Source organism: Delphinapterus leucas, chromosome 12, assembly GCF_059928025.1.
Source record: "Delphinapterus leucas isolate spDelLeu-1000000601 "Yukka" chromosome 12, BTC_Dleu_Yukka2, whole genome shotgun sequence".
NCBI classification, from domain to species: Eukaryota; Metazoa; Chordata; class Mammalia; order Artiodactyla; family Monodontidae; genus Delphinapterus; species Delphinapterus leucas.
This window is the reverse complement of record NC_143140.1, coordinates 30,428,376-30,447,105: the sequence shown is the minus strand read 5'-3', so window position 1 is coordinate 30,447,105 and position 18,730 is coordinate 30,428,376. Positions and strand designations below refer to the sequence as shown.

General features: G+C 43.8%; 1 protein-coding gene across 1 annotated transcript in view; it reads left to right on the top strand.

The window, feature by feature from the left end:
* BACH2 (BACH transcriptional regulator 2) overlaps positions 1–18,730 on the top strand; it is a 360,814-nt gene that overhangs the window by 72,248 nt on the left and 269,836 nt on the right. The window contains exon 2 of the mRNA XM_022552705.3: positions 11,137–11,249. The gene's annotated coding sequence lies outside the window, so the exon portion shown is untranslated. The remainder of the gene's footprint in view (positions 1–11,136; positions 11,250–18,730) is intronic.

The window sequence follows — 18,730 nt, the reverse complement described above, 5'->3', positions numbered from 1 at the left end:
GCGGAGATTCATTTGTGTATAAGGTAATGTCTAGCTTACACGGCGGGGTAGAGCCAGGCTGCAGAGGTGCCGGAGCCCACTGCCTGTATTTAAACGAGGAAGGAGGTATGGGGGAACTTCCTTTTTTTTTTTTCCTTAATTTTTCAAGCAACACCCACCAAACAAAGACCACACTGTTGACAGCCTTGGGTTCCAGTAGTGGTAAACTACCACCAAGATGGTTTACAGATAAAGGAGTTGGCTCTGTGATGTAATACAAGTTGGCTTTGTCCCGACTCCAGCATGACTGAGGCAGCAGGGCAGGGAGGAGAGGAAAATTGCAACAGGACTCTTGGTTAATGGTTTCCAGAGATGATGTAGCAGGGCTGGAGTGGAGGAAGGAAAGTGGGATATGGTGGAGAATGACTCCGAAGTGGCCCATAGTTGCGGTAGGTAAAATAAAGTCATTACGGTGGCTTCCCTTGTTCAAGAGGCATTGAGCAATGGTTCTGAAATGCCAAGGAAGGTATCATTTTTCCCTACCAAGGTATTCACTTTCCTCTTGCTTCTGGAACATGGGGGGAAAAAAAAAAGCCCAGCTCTTACATCATGGTAAACAGTATAAACATTTAGTGAATCCATTTTGTTTATTGTTTATACCACAAGCCTTTAAAACATTCCATTAAAAAACTGTCTCCTGCTCATTCATGAAATTCTTTTCCTCCTGCTTCTTCAGATTTGCTTACATGCGTGCACCGTACTTGGATGGGGATTTTTCCTTCTTTTGCGGGAATAAAAGAGTTCATGAGAGAATGATGAGTGGATTATTGAAACATACATTCTTACATCAGATATGATGAAAGTATGCTATGTAGAGAAAGGGAATATTTTGAAACAGGGACAGAAAATGAGAAATGGGAGAATTCCAAAATGCGCACCCTGATGGTTTTCATTACGGCACCTTTCTGCGATCCTGCATTTATTTAGTGTCCTACTATGCAGCTGTTTTTTGGAACCTCCCCGGGATGTAGGTCAGCATCACCACGGTTCCTCATATATGTTGGTATTTTGAGAGTTGAGATATCTTGCCATTTTCTTCCCCAGACCTAGGTCTACTCAAGTTACATGTATGGTTTTAGTAATCGTGGAACTGAGCTCATGAATTCTTTCTGTTAGCGCTCACCCCGGAATTATGACGGTAAGTGCGCAGATCACACCTTTACCTGGAATAAACAGAGCGCTCGTGACGGTGCTGATCATATGGTCTAAAACTGAAGCTGCCCCACTGTTTTCTAGGCAGCCCTAATGATCTGACTCTGCGTAGTTACAAGGCAGTGTTCATTTATTTTACTCGAAGAGAGAACTGGTAAGTTTTTGTGCTGGTGAATTGTACACATTTTGACTGCGTGATATCCACATTATCGTAGTGAGGTTAAGAGTTGTCATTATTTTAAACCTACACACATCCTTGAGTGTTCCTTCTACAACAGAATTTCTCAGTTTCAGCACTGTTGACATTTTAGAGCAGATAATTCTCATTGTGGGGGCCGTTTTGTGCCTGGTGGGATATTTAGCAGCATCCCTGGCCTCTACCCACTAGATGCCAGTAGCACCCTCCTCCAGTCGTGACAACCAAAAATGTCTCCATGCACTGCAGGTGTCCCCTGGTGGGTAGAATCACCCCGACTCAGAACCACCTGTCTGTTCGTATTTTGGTTTGGAGGTTCACCCTCTACCTCCTAGTCTAGGTGCTCAGTTACGTCTGAGATGGACTTAAAGGGTATAAAATAACATTTTTCCTCCTGCCATTTATTCTAAAAGTGGGAACCCCAAGTTAGGTAAAGTTTTCGAAGGCTCAAGCAAGGGTATTTTAGGGAAGAAATTTTCCCACCAGACAACCTGGCGTTTTGTTACACAGGACAGCCTCTCTCTTGGGCTTCTGGCCTTAGCAGGTGGAACCCTTCAAAGCTGCGCTTTCCCAGGGCTATTCAAGAGCAAATGGCTCCACTGACTGCGCCTGGGGGTGTTGACATACGGAGAAAGGGAACTTCTCTTCCCGGACCGAGCAGAGCCCCAGGCCACCAGTTCAGTGGCTCTCGCCAGGCTCACCTCCTTCCTCTCCAGCCCCAGAAAGAGGGGAAGAGGCAGGACCACAGTTCTTTCTTTGGAGCAAAGCAGACATCCTCCCCAATCCCAGTGGCTGTGGTCTCCGAAGCTGGAACTCTCGTTAAGCAAGGAATGTGGAGCTCTCCACAGGCTAAGGCAGCCATAAATTTCCTCTGTTTGTTTTGTGAGGACTAGTGTCGACTGCCGTAATGAGATCAGAGGATCCCCCGGGGACCAGGCCTCCAGGTCAGCGGCTGGAGCCGTTTTCTGTGGCTGTTCTCTTGGCTGCTGTGGGAGGATGAGGCCCCTCTCCAGACCACGGGTGTGATGTGGGGATGTGGTCGCATCCTAGTCTCACTTCTCGTCCTCTTTGCCTCTCTCGTGCTACCAAACGTCAGTGTGCGGTCATCCAGCTCTAGATCGTTGAAAAGTTGACGTCAGGCACATTCCTTTCCTCAGAACCCAGGACAGACTTACCTAGCTGGGTACAGAGAGTGCAGGGCGGTGACTGCTTCCTTGGGGTAACTTCCTGCGCCGCTGATGCTGGCTGAAGGCACGTCTCTCAATGCCTGGCCTGACCCTCAAGCGCTTCTTCACCCAGCATCACTCTGCTATGAGGAAAAGTCAGGGTGTGAGTCACGACAATACGGCGTATGCTACAAAGAACATATTTCTAGCTCTTGCCTGAATTACAGCCAAATGGCCACAGAGGGGATGGCTGGATATGGCGGAATTGCGTTTAGGGAACCCCCAAACTGGAATTTGTGACAGAACAGTATCCTGAGCTGGTGCAGCCTGGCCCCCGTCCAACCCCCAGCCCCACTCCACCCACCCCCAAAATCCTTAGGTATGTTGGATGAAATAGAAAATAATAAGTGCATCGTGAGCTCGAAGGCAGGAAAGGGAGATACCAGGTGCCAGAAGACGCTGATGCCACAGACCTGGCCATAGGTTCTAGGGGCTGTGGTGTTTATACTCCCACAGGAGCTGTTGGCCCACAGCAGCAAGATGAATTCCCTGCAGAGTCTGTATCGGGTTCTGAGTGTGAGTGTTTGGGGCACAGGGCTGGGGAGATGGGCATCCGGTGTTCTGTTGTTTGAATGGCTGTGGGTTCCCTAGTTACACTACCTGCAAGGTGTGGGAACTTCAGTTATTTTGACGCTAAACTCACTTGAGAGCACTGAGAGCCCCAGGGCCCTGGCAGAAGCAAACTTTAGGACACAGGGTGCCCTCACAAAGAACAAGCCACACTGCGGAGAAGCTGGTGTTGGAAAGGACAGAATGTGAGCCTCAGGGAAGCAGAGGTCAACAGAGAATCCCTGAGATTGCTTTCGACAGGGGCCCATCGTGGAAAATTGAGCTTGAGGATTAATGAATGTTTCTTCCCAGAGGAACAAGGCATTACACCCAGTCTGACTTGCTAAACACATGAGTTTCACTGTAAGCGCTCTGCTCCCAATAAGGCGATTGCCTCTCACTACGACCTATCTATCCTCAAGGTATTATTGAGAATATTTAAATCCCTTAATTAGAAACCTTTTATTGGAGAGATAGCTGGTCCCCTTGAGCTTCTGGAAAGAGATAGCTTCATAGTGATTTCCATCGTCTTCCTTTTCAGTGGGTCATTCTGAAGTCCCCCGCTGACTAGGCTGTCTGTTGAGTTATTTTAGCTTCTCACCAAATCACAGGAAATGTGTTGGCCTGAATTGTTCAGCAAACCCCCCAAGGGAGAAGGAAGCTGAGATTGTTTGAAGGTCTCTGGGATTCTTTCAGCATAACATCAAAGAAACCTGGGTAGGTCAGTCGTGGTTAGTAAACCTTTGTCCTAGAGGAATACAAGTCAGCCGTCTCAATCCAAAGTGGACAAATGGACTGGGGATTTGCCTCCACCTGTGGCCAGCCACCAGGTACACTGCCGGCAGTGACATACGCTGTTGGCAAACGTGAGTTGAGGATGCTAAAATTAAGGCATGATTCTTTATTTATTAGTAGGGTGATGAAATCGCTTATGTTTAATTTTTTTCTTCTGAAGCATGCAAAGAGTGCCCAAATAGTATGCTGTTGACCTAAAAGTGATGCCACACTTCTTAAGAGAAAACTCCTCAGTATTTTATTCTTAATTTGAACCTGCTTTTTCATTTAGTCTCAAAATATTCTGGCCAAGTGAGGAGTAGATAAAGATATTGTCATTAAAGCATCGGAAGAACATAAAATGAGAAGAAAAGGCTCAGTTGATGCCAGATTTAAGGAAGATCTTCCTAAATGTTTGTCACCAGCAATTTAGCCTGCTGTAACAGAATACCATAGACTGGGAAGCTAAACGGCAGTTTATTTCTCACAGTTCTGGAGGCTGGTAAGTCCAAGATCAAGGTGCCAGCCCATTTGGTTCCTAGTGAGGGCTCTCTTCCAGACAGCTTACATGGAGAGGAGAGGAAGAGAGAGAGAGAGAGAGAGAGAGAGAGAGAGAATGCATGCACACATGTGAGCTCGCTGGCATCTCTTCTTATAATGGCACTAATCCCATAATGGGGGCTCCACCCTCATGACCTCATCCAAACCTAATTACCTCCCAGAGGCCCTGCCTCTAAATATCATCGCACTGGGAATTAGGCAACATATGAATTTTGGGGGGACACATTCAGTCCATAACAACATTATAATTTGCATATATTGAGTGCCTACCGCATGTAAGGCAGTGGGATAAGTGCTGGTTATTTGGGCATAAAACAGAGAAAATCTCTTCCCTTGAAATACTTATAACCCAGTAGGGTAATTGAGAGGTGAACACCTACGTACAATTACAAGCAGAATGAGGTGATGCTGAATGGTGATGGGAAACAGGAAGAGGAGAAGAGCCTCATCTTTTTTAACATCATGCATACAGTACTTTCTTCATGTTTTCATTTAATCCTCAAAATAATCTTAGGAGGTATAAAGAATTTCCCCAGATTTTACAGATGAAGGAATAGAGACTCGGAGAAGGTTAGTGCCAAGAGGCAGAGTTGACATTCACACTGGTGTGGTTCCAGGGAAGCCACAGCAGTACAACCCTAGAGGGTCAGGAGACAGGCTGGGAGCCACCAGCCCTGGAGATTTAAAGGGACAAAGAATCCCCCGACCGACATGAAAGGTGTACAAATAACAGATACAACCTGACCTACACGTACGGGATTTCCAAAGTATTAACCTCAATTGCCAACATTGAAAAAGCATGTGATTTTACGTAATCTCTCAATATTTTTGTCTTTCTTGAATATCAGCTCTGGGGCCGTGTACCTTGTTCTTACCTTCTTGGAGCTACACCTGAGTGGCAGACTCTCCAGTCCCCCTACCCCGCATTGTCTTCTCTGGCCTGTTCCCTCATGTCATTCTTTCTTGACCCCTTAGGCATCTGAATTTGTGTCCTCTGGTTTAAATAGCCACCCAGGCAAGAGAAGTGGGCTGAACCAGTCCCCCTCTTGGGAGCTCTTCTGTACTGTGCCTTTAATTAAGATGCTCCTAAATCACTGAAATTGATCTTTTATAGAGTGATAGCGCTGAACTTAGATATCCTGACTTAGGATTTGACTACGTACGGGGAACCCCCAGCATACATGCCAGAAGCGGTCATCTGAAAGCAGCTGACACTCTACCCCTTGGCAGCATACTGCTAGCACTCTGCTACTCCCCGTCTGGCTCTCAAGGCAATTTTTGTGTGTTAACCAGGAGTGTCTCTGTCCTTCGTAATCCTTTCATTTCCTCTTCCTTATCACAGTTTCCTGTTGAAATATAGCTCATAGGCTAGTTAGTATTTCAGAATATTAATTTTCAAATTGCCTAGAAGAAGACTTCTGATGATGCTCGGTGGCCAGATGTTCATCCTTCTGGCTAGGGTTGTATGTTTTCTGTGGCACGCAGTGAAGGCAGGGTGGCCAGCGTTGTCCTGTCTCTTGGGGCAGAACCATGGTATGGCATGTTTGCTGCCTAAAGCTGGGGGTGACAAGGGCACAGAGGTCCTGAAGAACCAGAGCCACGTGTCTGCTGGAACCCTGAGGATGGAGAAGGACCTTCAAGAAGTTCCTCAGGGAGCATTACTCTGGTCCCTCTGCTTCTTCTTCAGGAAGAGCGGAAGGAGACAGCCACTTGGGAGGTGTGGGCGCATTCAGGGTAGGGGACAGGGGTCTGTTTGCTGCTTCACCTTTGGATCCTTTAATCCCCGCGCCACACCCCTTATTGTGGAAGGGAGGGATTGGACTGTCTGTAATTAAATGGTTTTACATTTTCCAGTTTTGCACGAGGAGATTCCACTTGAAGGTGGTCAGGACTTGGCTTCAGAGACATGTGAACTACTGCAGCCCATGAAATTTACTCCCCCGAGGTGGAGGGTATTAGGGCTCTTCCTCTCATCTGTTCGTGCGGTTTCCCAAGCTCCTAAGTCCTAGATTTACAGAATTTCTTCTAGACTCTTAGCATCTTGCCTGCTCTCCCTTTCTTTCCAAAATCTGTTCGTCTTTTTATTCCCTTATTCCTTCCCCACAAGCTCTTGGGTCCTCATGCTGCAGCCCTAAGTTTAGGATGCTGGATTCAGTGGTGGGAGGGAAGGGACTGGAGGCCATTCCACAGGCTGACCTCAGGGTGTGTTATATGTAAAAGCCAGAAGGAACTTGGATGCTGTGAGGTATAAACGGCTGGCTCCTGTTGACGTGTTTCCCATAGAAGTGCCTGAGCTACCCGGCTTTGAGTTGTATCACGAAAGGCTTCTAGAATGAGCATCTTGGTAGGGGGTGTGGGAGTTGGAGTGGGGAGAAAAGCCCAGTTCATCATATTCCATTGATGGGTAGTAAGTATTAGTTGTATTTTCAAGGGCCAAGAAATAGCGCAGTACACACACACACACACACACACACACACACACACAGAGCCCTTTGACATGTTTAAGCTTCTCTTTAGAGTAAGGAGAAGAGAATAAAGTTGGCTTATGCTGTTCTCACCATATACCTCTCTACTCCATTATCAGTGATCCAGGTGACATAGGCTTTTCTCTGTGGTAGGTGGAGACTGGTGGTAAATAAATAGTGGTGAAACAGGTAGGCCCAGGCTTAACTTTACTCCAACTCCCACTTGCTGACACTCGGGCCCTGAGAGTGTATAATCCCAGAGAAGCCATAGGATGCGGCATTGTCATCAGAAGCCTGAGTCTCTGGGTCCCTTCCGCAGTGAGGACCAGCTGGCGAGGGGCACTCGGCCACATCGCTTAATCTGTCTCCAGGGCTCTGTTGGTTCGCCTGCCCTTTGCTTTTCTCCTTTCTTTGTAGCCTTCACCTTTTCTTTTCATTCTCTCTTTGCTCTCTTCTTCTTACACGTCCCCTGTCACCACCTCCCTGCTTACCCACACTTCTTTACCCGCCTGGAAAGACGAATTGCATTTCATTAACCTTTTAGACGCCTCAGCTTGACCTTGGGCTTTGTTGAACCAACCTTGTTACGAGCGACTGAGTGGAAGTCACGAGTTGGTCTCTGGGATGGGCTTTCTCCAGCCACCCTTGAAAGGCATCTGTGCTTTCCTTTCGCTTAGTATCAGGAGAATCCAGCTTCTTGAACCAAAAAAAAACACTGAGGGCTTCCCTGGTGGTGCAGTAGTCGAGAGTCCGCCTGCCGATGCAGGGGACATGGGTTCGCGCCCCGGTCTGGGAAGATCACACATGCCGCGGAGCGGCTGGGCCCGTGAGCCATGGCCGCTGAGCCTGCGTGTCCAGAGCCTGTGCTCCGCAACGGGAGAGGCCACAACAGTGAGGGGCCCGCGTACCGCAAAAAAAAAAAAAAAAGAAACACTGAAAAATAAAATAAAGAAGAAAACTCCCTTAATTCCACTATGGTAACTCTGGTATCTTTTCCTCCAAGGCTTTATACTTAAGAGGCAGCCTCATTTTTTAAGCTGTGGATTTTTCAAAGCTTCTTCATAAGCTGAATTGGCTATAAAACAACGAGGTTCTCTGTGTTTCAAAGGAGATCAAAAGAACTTCATGGAATAAGGCCGGTCTTCTCTGTTGCTGTCCAGAAGCAAACTGACCCAATTTCTAATTCTGTCATCCATTTGCTGAGGTGTTTTGTGTTAATGGTGGTCTTTGAGTGTGTGTATGTGTGTTTTATTGGGGGAGGTTTTTTTTTTTTTTTTTTTGCGGTACGCGGGCCTCTCACTGCTGTGGCCTCTCCCGTTACGGAGCACAGGCTCAGCGGCCATGGCTCACGGGCCCAGCCGCTCCGCGGCATGTGGGATCTTCCCGGGCCGGGGCACGAACCCGCGTCCCCTGCATCAGCAGGCGAACTCTCAACCACTGCACCGCCAGGGAAGCCCTGGGGGAGGTTTTTTATTGGTGGTCTTTGAACATATTTTAATTCTGTAGTATCTTTAAGGGAAGTCACTTCCAGCCCAGGGTCTACTGCCTACTATAGCATGACTAAGAAGAATTCTTTTTCCTCTCTGCATCTGGTGTCCTAATTAGGAAAACTACCACTCAGATTGATCTCAGTACTAAATAAGAGTATTAATATAAAAGTGCATTGTACAGTTTCGAGCTCTGCATAGCTGTAAAGTATTCAGTATTTTTTTTAAGATTTATGATCCTGGACATGAAAAGATTTTCCTCTTTTAAGAAAACCCTGAAGGCAGTTTGCAACAATTATCAACATTGTTTTTAAGGTCCTGCATTAAGAGTCATGACATCATCCTAGGCTTTATGAGTGAGAGCAAAGAAAAAAAATCTATTCATAATATTTATTAAGAACTTTCTAGGTGACTAATATTTCCTTTGAAGAGTTTTTATTCTGACTTTGTTATAGAACCAACATACATGAAAATGAGACAGGAACACTTGGTGAGGGTGGGGAACATGAGAGGATCCAAAATTAGTTGAGTGCAAACTATATATAAGCAAGTTCTGAGGGAATGGGGATGGTGGAATGATTGGAGCTGGGTGGGATTTCCTTGGGGAAATTATGTTCAAGAATCCTTGTCTGTTTGTTATTATTTCCTTGTGCCCACCTTTCCTGTGTTGATACCACTGTGTCCATTTGAATGGAATTGTGACATCAGGCATCTCTGCCAGGCTTTTGGACAAACTTCCCAGTTAAGTGTTGGGCTGTAGTTTTTAAACAGATCAAATACACATGTCAAAAAAAGGAATTAACATGTATAGAATTCTACTTTAAAACCCAGAAATTCACTAGCATCTGTTTCTGGAAATTCGAAGGTAAAAGTTACGTGGAGAATTTTCTTTCAGTCGCTTTAAGGTTGGTTAGAATTAGATGTTGGATTTTCTTGGCTTTGAAACAGTGATTACTCAGGCCTCATGTACAGATGAGGGGGTTTGGATGTAGTTTAGGCTGCAGAGTCAGAATTCCAGGGTCTCTCCATGTGGTACCTCATTGTTAAAATATGTCATTGCTGTGACTGAATGTGGTATTTTCTTTGGAATCTCTGTGTCTCAAATAGCCAGGGAGTGATCTTCCGTTTCCTCTCCCTATCTTCTGATTTATAATAATACTGTATTCAAAGAATAGTAATGTGTGCGAAGTAGGAGTTTATCTTTCGAAAACGTTTATTGCAAAATCACTTTCTTAACGGTGCAAGTTGTTAATATGGAGAATACAGCCTTGGACTTCTGTGCCCTCGACTCAGTTAGCAGACATGCGTCTTGTTCTCCGACAGACCAAGGCTGGCTGCTAAGAACCAGAGGTGATGGTAGGCTAGTGGGATTCTGAGTACTTCTTCCTTTTTCTATTGAACATTTTCTAGATTGTTAATATAGTTTAAAATAATATATTTTTAAAGCACTGCGGTTCCACTTAAACCTCAAATTCCAGTCTTTATGGAAAGGTTCAGATATATAAATCCTTCCTAGATGCAACCTGAAAAAAATAATACAGAAATAAGGTGATTATAAGGCATCTTACATGTTTTGTTCTCCTCTCAAATCCACCCAGAAACATCTTTCAAAGGAAAAGGCTACAAATCCAATTATGTGGTTGAAGATATTTTCTTTCTGTATTTTTTCTTAATATCTGACAAATTAGGAATCCTAGAAGTGAACAATGACTGTTTAATTCTAAAATGTAATTCAAATGAATCAAAAAACCTACCTAAAGAACCAATAGTGTGGATAAAAACGTGGACCCTTATTTCCTTAAGGGTCCTTTCCTTATTGAGGAGGCGTTGGGTCATCTGCTTCATTAGGCCCACAGTACAGAACTCCTGAATTCTTTTATGGTACACTTCCTCCCAAAAAGCTCTGTGAAAGCTTCTAGCTATTAAGCCCTGACAGTGGTACAATCAGGCTCTAGCAAATGCTGGTCTGTTCCTTTTTTTTTTTTGGCCATGCCATGAGGCATGCAAGGTCTTCGGTCCCTGACCAGGGATTGAACCCGTGCCCCCTGCAGTGGAAGCATGGAGACCTAACCATTGGACCACCAGGGAAGTCCCAGCTGGTCTGTTCCTTTATTCCTGTGGGCAACACGGAAGGCATTTAGGTTTGGCATACATGCTACTCACATGCTAGATCCTTTCCCTTCCTAAGGAGGCCAAAGCCTGCACTAAAAACCCTTACATAACTGACCTCTCTGGCTTACTGGTCACTATATCCTCAGTACTCAGCACCTAGTAAGTACTCAAAAAATAGTTATCAAATGAATGAGTGTTCTTGTCCCTGTGTATCTGCAGTGACTCTGAGCATATAATATCCAGCTTTTCCTTGGACAGTGGCGTGCCCAGTGTCTGTGGCCTCAAGACTCTTGATTGGACTCTTCTAGACCTGCACTGTCCAGTACAGTAGCCACTAACCGTTACATGTGGCTATTTACATTGAACTTTAATTAAAATTACATAAAAGTTAAAATTCAGCCCTCAGTTGCACTAGCCACATTGCAAGCGCTCAGTAGCCACATGTGGCTAGTGGCTGCCATATTGAATAACACAGCCATGGAGCCTTGCTATCATGGCAGAAAGTTCCACTGGACATGGGACTGCTCTGGGCCTTCCTGAACGCTGGCTGATGGATATCCTCTTTGTCTTTGCAGTGCAGCTGTCTGCTTCAGGAAGTGAGGTCTACGGGACCAAGGTGAATCTTCAAGAGCTGCCTTGCATTGTGACATGTCTAATCCCTTGCTGCAGTCCCTACAGCATGAACAAGGTAAGAGGTACTTTGGAGGCTCATCCTTTGTGTCTTTATGGTACCATGATTTATTACCCTGGGTATGGGATAACTTTCTGTGGCGTGAGGAGGTTGCATCTCCTGCCAGAAGCATTCCAGAGGTTGGCAAGCAGTGTTGACAGGCAGGGTCACAGGGACTGGTGGTGGTGTAGTCTTCCAAAGGTGTCAGCTGTGTTTATCAGAGGCCTCTGAGCAGCTGAAATATTGGTTGTTGATGTAATTGCCTTGGCATGAATATTGGAAGACTGAGGCTCTAGAGCCAGACTACCCGGGTTTAAATATCAGCTCTTACAGATACTAGCTTTGAGGACCTTGGGAAAGTGGCTTAAGTGCTCTGTGCCTCAGTTTCCCCATCTGTAAAATGTTGATGATAATGGTACCCACCTCACAGGATTGTTATAAGGATGAAGTGAATTAATATGTGTACCAGTGTTTAATATAGTCCATGTCTACATTATAAGCATTTGATCAATGTTTGCTGTTGTTCTTTTTGGTGTTGGGGACACTCTTGTCCCTTAGACATTGTTGCCAGAGAGTCTTGGGTGCATCTGCAACATTTCCACTTTATTCCCCGATTGATTCAGCATGGAGCAGTTGATTACCAGATGGGCACTCTGGGGATAAACGATGAATGGGGCTTAGGTCTTACCTTCAGTAGGTGACAGACGATTTGGGGGTACTGTGGCTAGTGTGAGGCGTGTACCAGAAGCTGTGGAAGCACAGAAGGGACACCCAACTTCGGGGGATCTGGATAGAGAGTATAGAGGAGGTGACATCTTGAGTTGGATTCTGTACCATACGTGATCATTTCTTGGACACAGAAGATAGTTTGGTATGGCTGGAGCAGGATTTCTCAATCTTGACACTATTGACGTTTGGACCAAGTGATCCTTTGTAGTGAGAGGCTGTCTTCTGTATCGGAAGTGTTTAGTAGCATCCCTCTCCCCCAACCTCAGTTGTGACAACCAAAAATGTCCCCACACATTGGCCAGTGTCCCTTGAGGGGACGAAAATACCCTGGTTGAGAACACCTGCACTGGGAGAAGATGCCAGATGTGAGCCCAGAGAAGGAGGGAAGGGTTGCATTCTGAGAGCCACTGAAGGATTTAAAACATGGGAGAGACATTTCCAGAGACTGCAGGAAGAGGTAACCGCGGGTTGTGATGGAGTTGGACAGCGCTTTTAGGTCTTAAAAACGGATTATGGAATTCCTAGGCTTTAGAAAGCCCATGTAACTTGTTGAGATTGTTTTACTAACATCCCCTTTCCAGGGGTAATTTTTCTCATGGCCCTTTATTTGGCCTTCTCACGGGCACAGCTGCTTTACCCCATCAGAAGAAACCAGAAAAAAGTTAAGCAATTGTTTTTTGAGAGATTTTCACATGGCTGAGCCAAGCCAAAGAAGAGGAAAACTTTGCTGACCTTTTCCCCCTTCTGGCTTCAATACTTACCCTCTTTTAAAAATCTATCTATCTATATATTTTTTTATGGAAGTATAGTTGCTAGACAATATTATATAAGTTACAGGTGTACAATATAGTAATTCACAACTTTTAAAGGTTATACTCCATTTATAGTTATAATAAAATATTGGCTATATTCCCCCTCTTGTACAATATATCCTTGTAGCTTATTTTATACCTAATAGTTTGTACCTCTTACTCCCCTCCCCCTCCCCCCTTCCTTCTCCCCACTGGTAACTACTAGTTTGTTCTCTATATTTGTGAGTCTGCTTCTTTTTTTGTTATATTTATTAGTTGTATTTTTTAGATTCCACATGTAAGTGAAATCATACAGTATTTGTCTTTCTCTGACTTATTTCACTTAGCATAATGCCCTCCAATAGTCTTTGAGGAGTGAGCTTTTGGAATCCTAGTTGGGCAGGTATTGTTCCCCAAAGTCATAATTGGAGGGCAAGGAGGAGAGGAGATCCATCACGGCAGTCACTGCAAATCTTGGCTTCTATCACTGACAGTTTGGTGTAGTGAAAAGCTAAGACAGCTCTTGGGAAATCTCAGACTGGCAGGCTCAGTATGCTGTTTCAGCCCTGCCCTAAGTTTCTCCGGGGCAACGCAAGACCTGATGTCATGGTTTGGCTCTTGACACACAGCTGGGAACCAGACTCCTTAGAAATTTCAAGTGTGTCTCAGTAGGTGTGTCTGTTGCTTGGGAGGTTATGTTCTGCCCGAGTGACCCAGTGAATGCTCTATTTTATGTTATTTTAATTTAAAGTGGTGATTAAGCATGATGTGTAACCTTCATAGGTCAGCATTTTTCTTATGGTTTTCTTGGCATAAGACAAAAAAAAAAAAAATAGGTCACCCTCTGGGGAGGAAACAGATCTCAGCACAAATAAAGCTAGATAGTCATCTCATCAATTAGGATATGTAAGTTAGAACGTTGGAAATATTTTTGTGGGTGTGATTGATTTTCTAAGTAGAAGTGTTCCCAGAAAGCTGGAGACATTTGAATTGTACACTTTCCACTTCCTTGGACATACACGGTAATCATGCTCTTTCCTTCCCAAACTCCACCTAGTTATGGGACATTTTAACCAGGGAGGTGTCCAGATGGGGAGGGGGCTGGAGCATCGTAGGGTCCAGTGTTGTTCCTCTGATGCACCAGGGCAATTCTGACCACAGTTAGGCATTGACAGCTCTCTTTTGGGTCAGTTGGAAACGATACCCTCTAGAAAACACGGGAATGGCCACAGGGCACCAGGAATTGGCAGTTTGTCTAACTATTTTAATGGGATAACCTGTCAGTGAACTGCTGGCAGCCAGGTAGAGCCTTCATTCCTCACATTCTGGAACTTCAGTCTGTACCCGGATCTGGGAACACACCAGGAAGGGGTGCAGTTCCAGCCCTCAGACAGCCAGCACGCTGGCTGTCTGAGCACAATGCTCATCGTGAACCTGGGGCCCTTTCTGGAGGCTGGTGTACATGGGATATGTCAGGTTGATACCCAACCTGTAGGTTTATACAGAGTGGATACCCTCACATCTATTCACCTTTTAAATATTGTAAACAGACTTTAGTGGTTGTACATTCTGGGCTTTATGCTCTAGCCTTACACGTTAAAGAAATTGTGGGTGCACAGATTTCCCCAGGGTGCTGTTTCTGCCCGGCCCTATGCAGACTTGAAGACCATCTTTCCAACTTTCACACTCTCCTTGGATCTTTTTCCAAGAGCTGATTTTCCAATCTTTAATATTGATCAAAAACTTTAAAATTAGAATTTAACTTTGAATTTTGTCCACATTCTTTACCCTTTCTACTTTCTTGGTTATTCTCTTGTTAATAGGTATAAATATGTATTATATATGATATATTATAAATTTTGTTAACAAGAAGGATTAGTGTTTTGTATGTATATGTGTTATCTATATGTTAACATGCTGTAAAGAGAGGGTTTTAGTGTGTTACTTAGAAAATCATAGCCAAATGGGAGGCAAGTTAAACAGGATGGGATTTGGGGGAGGCCAATTGGGCAGAATGGCGTACATTCAGTACATGCCACTGTATACACACAGGCACACTTACAGGAACAACATTCTGGTCTTGAAAGCAGCCTCGGAATTACAATCCTAAACTCTTTCCCTCATGGCCATCGTTCTCATGAAGGCACATCGCATGCTGTCCTCTGCCTTGAATTTGTGAGAACACTCCATCTGATTGAAAAATAATTGATTTTTCCGTTATTGCACAGAACGCTCTCCACCCTGCCCCCACAGTGAAAGTGAATCTTCTTGAGAACTGTTTCTTCCTTGTCATGTTCAAATAAAGCCAAATCTGATTGTTACTGCTTTGGACAAGCGCCATAGCATCAAATGAAGGAGGGTAGTGTCTTTTATCTCTCTTGGCGGGTGGATGCCGCTGTTTTGCTTACTGTATGCCCGACAGGATTTTCTCGCTGAATGTTTTCCAGTCTTCAGCACCATGTCTTACTGTGCCAGGTTTGAGGCAGTTTTACCTTTACACTCAGATCAAAGTCTCTGCAGTCGACAGAAAAGTAACACTGAAGGTTAGTTTCTGCCTTCATTTAGAGTTTTTCTTCCTTTGCAGCTCTTTAATATGAAGCAGGGAAGTCCAGAACTCACCACCGTTGGTTCTCCCACCTAACACCCGGCAGACACATAACTCAACACTAGGTCTTTCAACACATTTGTCATGTACCCACTGCGTACCATGCACCATGCTTGCAATTCACCAGTGAACAAAACAAAGGTCTTTGCCGTCCAAAGCTTCTGTTCTGGCCAAGGCGAGGAGTCGTCTCATCCCAGAGTTTAATATTTAAACATACACCTAATGTTAAAACTTTCTCCATTTGAAACTTTTTCTATTTGAAGAGCAAGTTAACAGAGTTACTGGACACAGGATAGGATTTGGTAGATAGTAAACATGTAAGATCTCTCTCTTCCCCTTTCTAGGACACTCTGGGTGGTTTCACCCAATGACCAATCTATATTTAACGAGTCTCCACTGCTTTTTTTCTGAAGGCAAATGGCCAAGTTCCCCTCCTGGCAGACTTCGGAGAAATACCACACCCTTCGAAAACCAGTGACAGGGAAGAAAATACAGATAAAACTTAAATGATCTCGGAATAAGGAGAGCCTTATTAATTTCTAGTGGCAGAAGTGATAAAGGAAGAAAATGTATTTGTTTAAAACCTAAAGATTTCTTTCCATCAGAAGACATTCTGAACTATCCTGAAAGACAAGAGACTAGCCAGGCAATATTTATAACATATATGACAGAGAGTTAACTTAGCTGATGTATGTAAAATTCTTGAAAATTAGTAAGATAAGAGTGACTCCTCTAATAAAGATGAGCAAAGAACAGAAAGATAAAACCAATAAAGGAAGAAATATGATCAGCAAATAACATAAGAAAATATCCAATCTCAACAGTTATCAAAGAAAGACAAATTAAAATGATGAGTTGGCATTTTCTACAATTGATGAATATTCATAAAAGTTACTCATCAAAGGTACGAATAGGACTGGCAGGCTCTCTCATTGACGGTTAATGAAAGAACACGTTTCTCAAAGGGACCTAATGTGTATCAAAGCCTCAAATATACACACACCTATTGACTCAGAAACTCCTATTTCTAGAACTCAGTAAGAATGATCATAGATGTGTATAAAAATGTAGCTGATATTCATCACATATTGTTATAATAGTAATTTTTTAAAAATAATAACCATGGTACATCCATATAATAAAAATGACAGGGAGGGATGGAGTAATATTTGATAATATAGAAAGGTGTTCTCAGTAAATTGTGAAGAAGGCAAGTTACATAATAATATGTACAGTTTGATCATTATTTTGTTTTTTAAAAAAGATACATGGCTACCCACAGGAAAAAGATTGCAGGTACCCATCAAAGTATTAAGAGCATTATCTTCTTTTTGCTTGTATGTTCTAAATTTTCTTTACCAATATGCATTCTTTCATACTAAAAATAGTGTTTTGAAATAAGACGTGAAATTATCTTTAAGATATGAACGTCACTGTATTTTTAAAATATACATGATAAAAAAGACTGTGAGATATTGCCCAGAATTCTGGCAATGGTTTTCTCAGAGGACAGGTACATGGTATTCATGTTTCTTATTTAAGAAAATATTTTTCTGTGAGAAGAGACACCTGAGAGCTCTCTCCATTCCCCCACCCATCTGGAGAAAACACTGAGGAAAGGTTGGATGAGGACAGAGTGAGAAGGTGACCAGGAAGAGAGCTGTCACCAGGAACCAACCCTACTGGACCTTGATCAGGGACTTCCAGCGTCCATAACTGTAGAAAATAAATGTCTGTTGTTTAACAAATTTTTCTCTATATTTTCAGCTTTCTTATAGTAAGTGTTTGTGTATATGACTGACAGAAAAAAGCAAGCATTTTAAAATAAATACTATTTTAGCTGTTTCGCATTTGAGGTACAACTGGGTGGAGATATTTAGTGAGTGGATAAAAAAGAGACAGGGCCATTGGTCAAACAGAGATTTGAATTTGGGAGTCATTCTCTTTGACATATTGCCAGGAAAGAGCATTTTAATGTACTGATGCTTTGGAAGCAGTAGTAAGTAGAGAAATGCTCTAGAAAAAGACGCTGCCCTTTGATTCAATGGCTCAAATTTTTTTAAACGGCTGTTACATCCTCTTACTCATTACATCCTCTTATTCAAGATATTGCTGATGTGCCCAAGTTTAGACCAGTGGTTTTCAAACTGTGGTTTGGGGACCCCTGGGGGGGGCCCGTTCATGGGCCACCTGCAAGATCAAAACTATTTTCATAATAATACTGAGACGTTTTTTGCCCTTTCCACTCTCTCTCAAGTATAAAATAAAGTTTAGGAGGCTACATGCTATGACGTCATGCTATGATGTCATCCCTCTGATGGCTGTTGGAATGTGTGGTTGTGTCTTCATGTTCCAAAAATGTCTCAGCTTTAATTTTTAATACGGTGAAACATCGATAGAAATAACTGATGTGAACAAAAGCTCTTTAGGGTCTGCAGTAATTTTTAAGCATATCCTCAGACAGGAGTCTAGACTGTGCCTGTGTCCCTGTGTTCAGCAGTCAAAGAAGCTGGGCCCTGGATCCTGAGAAGGAGTGCCCTGGACATTGTAGCACATCTGTGCTCACCTCCCACATCGTTAAGGAAACATTGCCCTTATTCCTTATTTTTAAAACTTTATTTTTATAGAATTTGTGTGGCTAAATGAAACATGGTTGGCACAAGGCTGGTGTAGCACCTGGGTTACACGTAAGTCAAATTCTGCTGAATGTGGGGTGTATGGAAATGAGAAAATTAGACCTCCAGTCTCTTCCTTGTGCATCTCACTGGGCAAGTCAGTGAATTTTTAGGACAAAAACGGGAATGCAGTTCCCTTCTAAGAGGTAAGGGAGGGCAAGATTAAGATAATCGTAACCTAGAGGATGGTCAGTTTGGCATGAAATAGGGAGAAGACAAACTTAAAAGAATTAACTGAGTATGTTTATGCTCATTTGTCTTTAAAACGTGTGCATGTATAGAACCTGTGTGTGTAACTGTATGTAAAACACATACCTGCTATTTGAGAATTGCTTCCTGAGTTAACATAGAATTCGCCCTTTATACAGTCATTTCTACTGCAGGAGCGACATCAGTGCTTCTGTTTCATTCCTTCTGCTTTACCAGGAATGCATTTCAGTGGGTCCTCGAGTGTGGGACTTACCTCTGCATCTCAGAACAGCACACAGTGGGGCAGTGGTCGGTGCCTGCCTCTCTGAGAAGGCATCCTCACGGTCTGGGGTGTAAGTTGAGAATCTGAACCCTTCTGTACAGAGAATTTGGCTTTAGAGGAATGATTCTGGGGAGCCAGGAGACCGGGGGCCCCGCTGCAGTATTCACGTGGGCATGGCAGTGCCTTGACGTGAGGGGCAGGACTCCGTAGCCTCACTTACCAGCTCC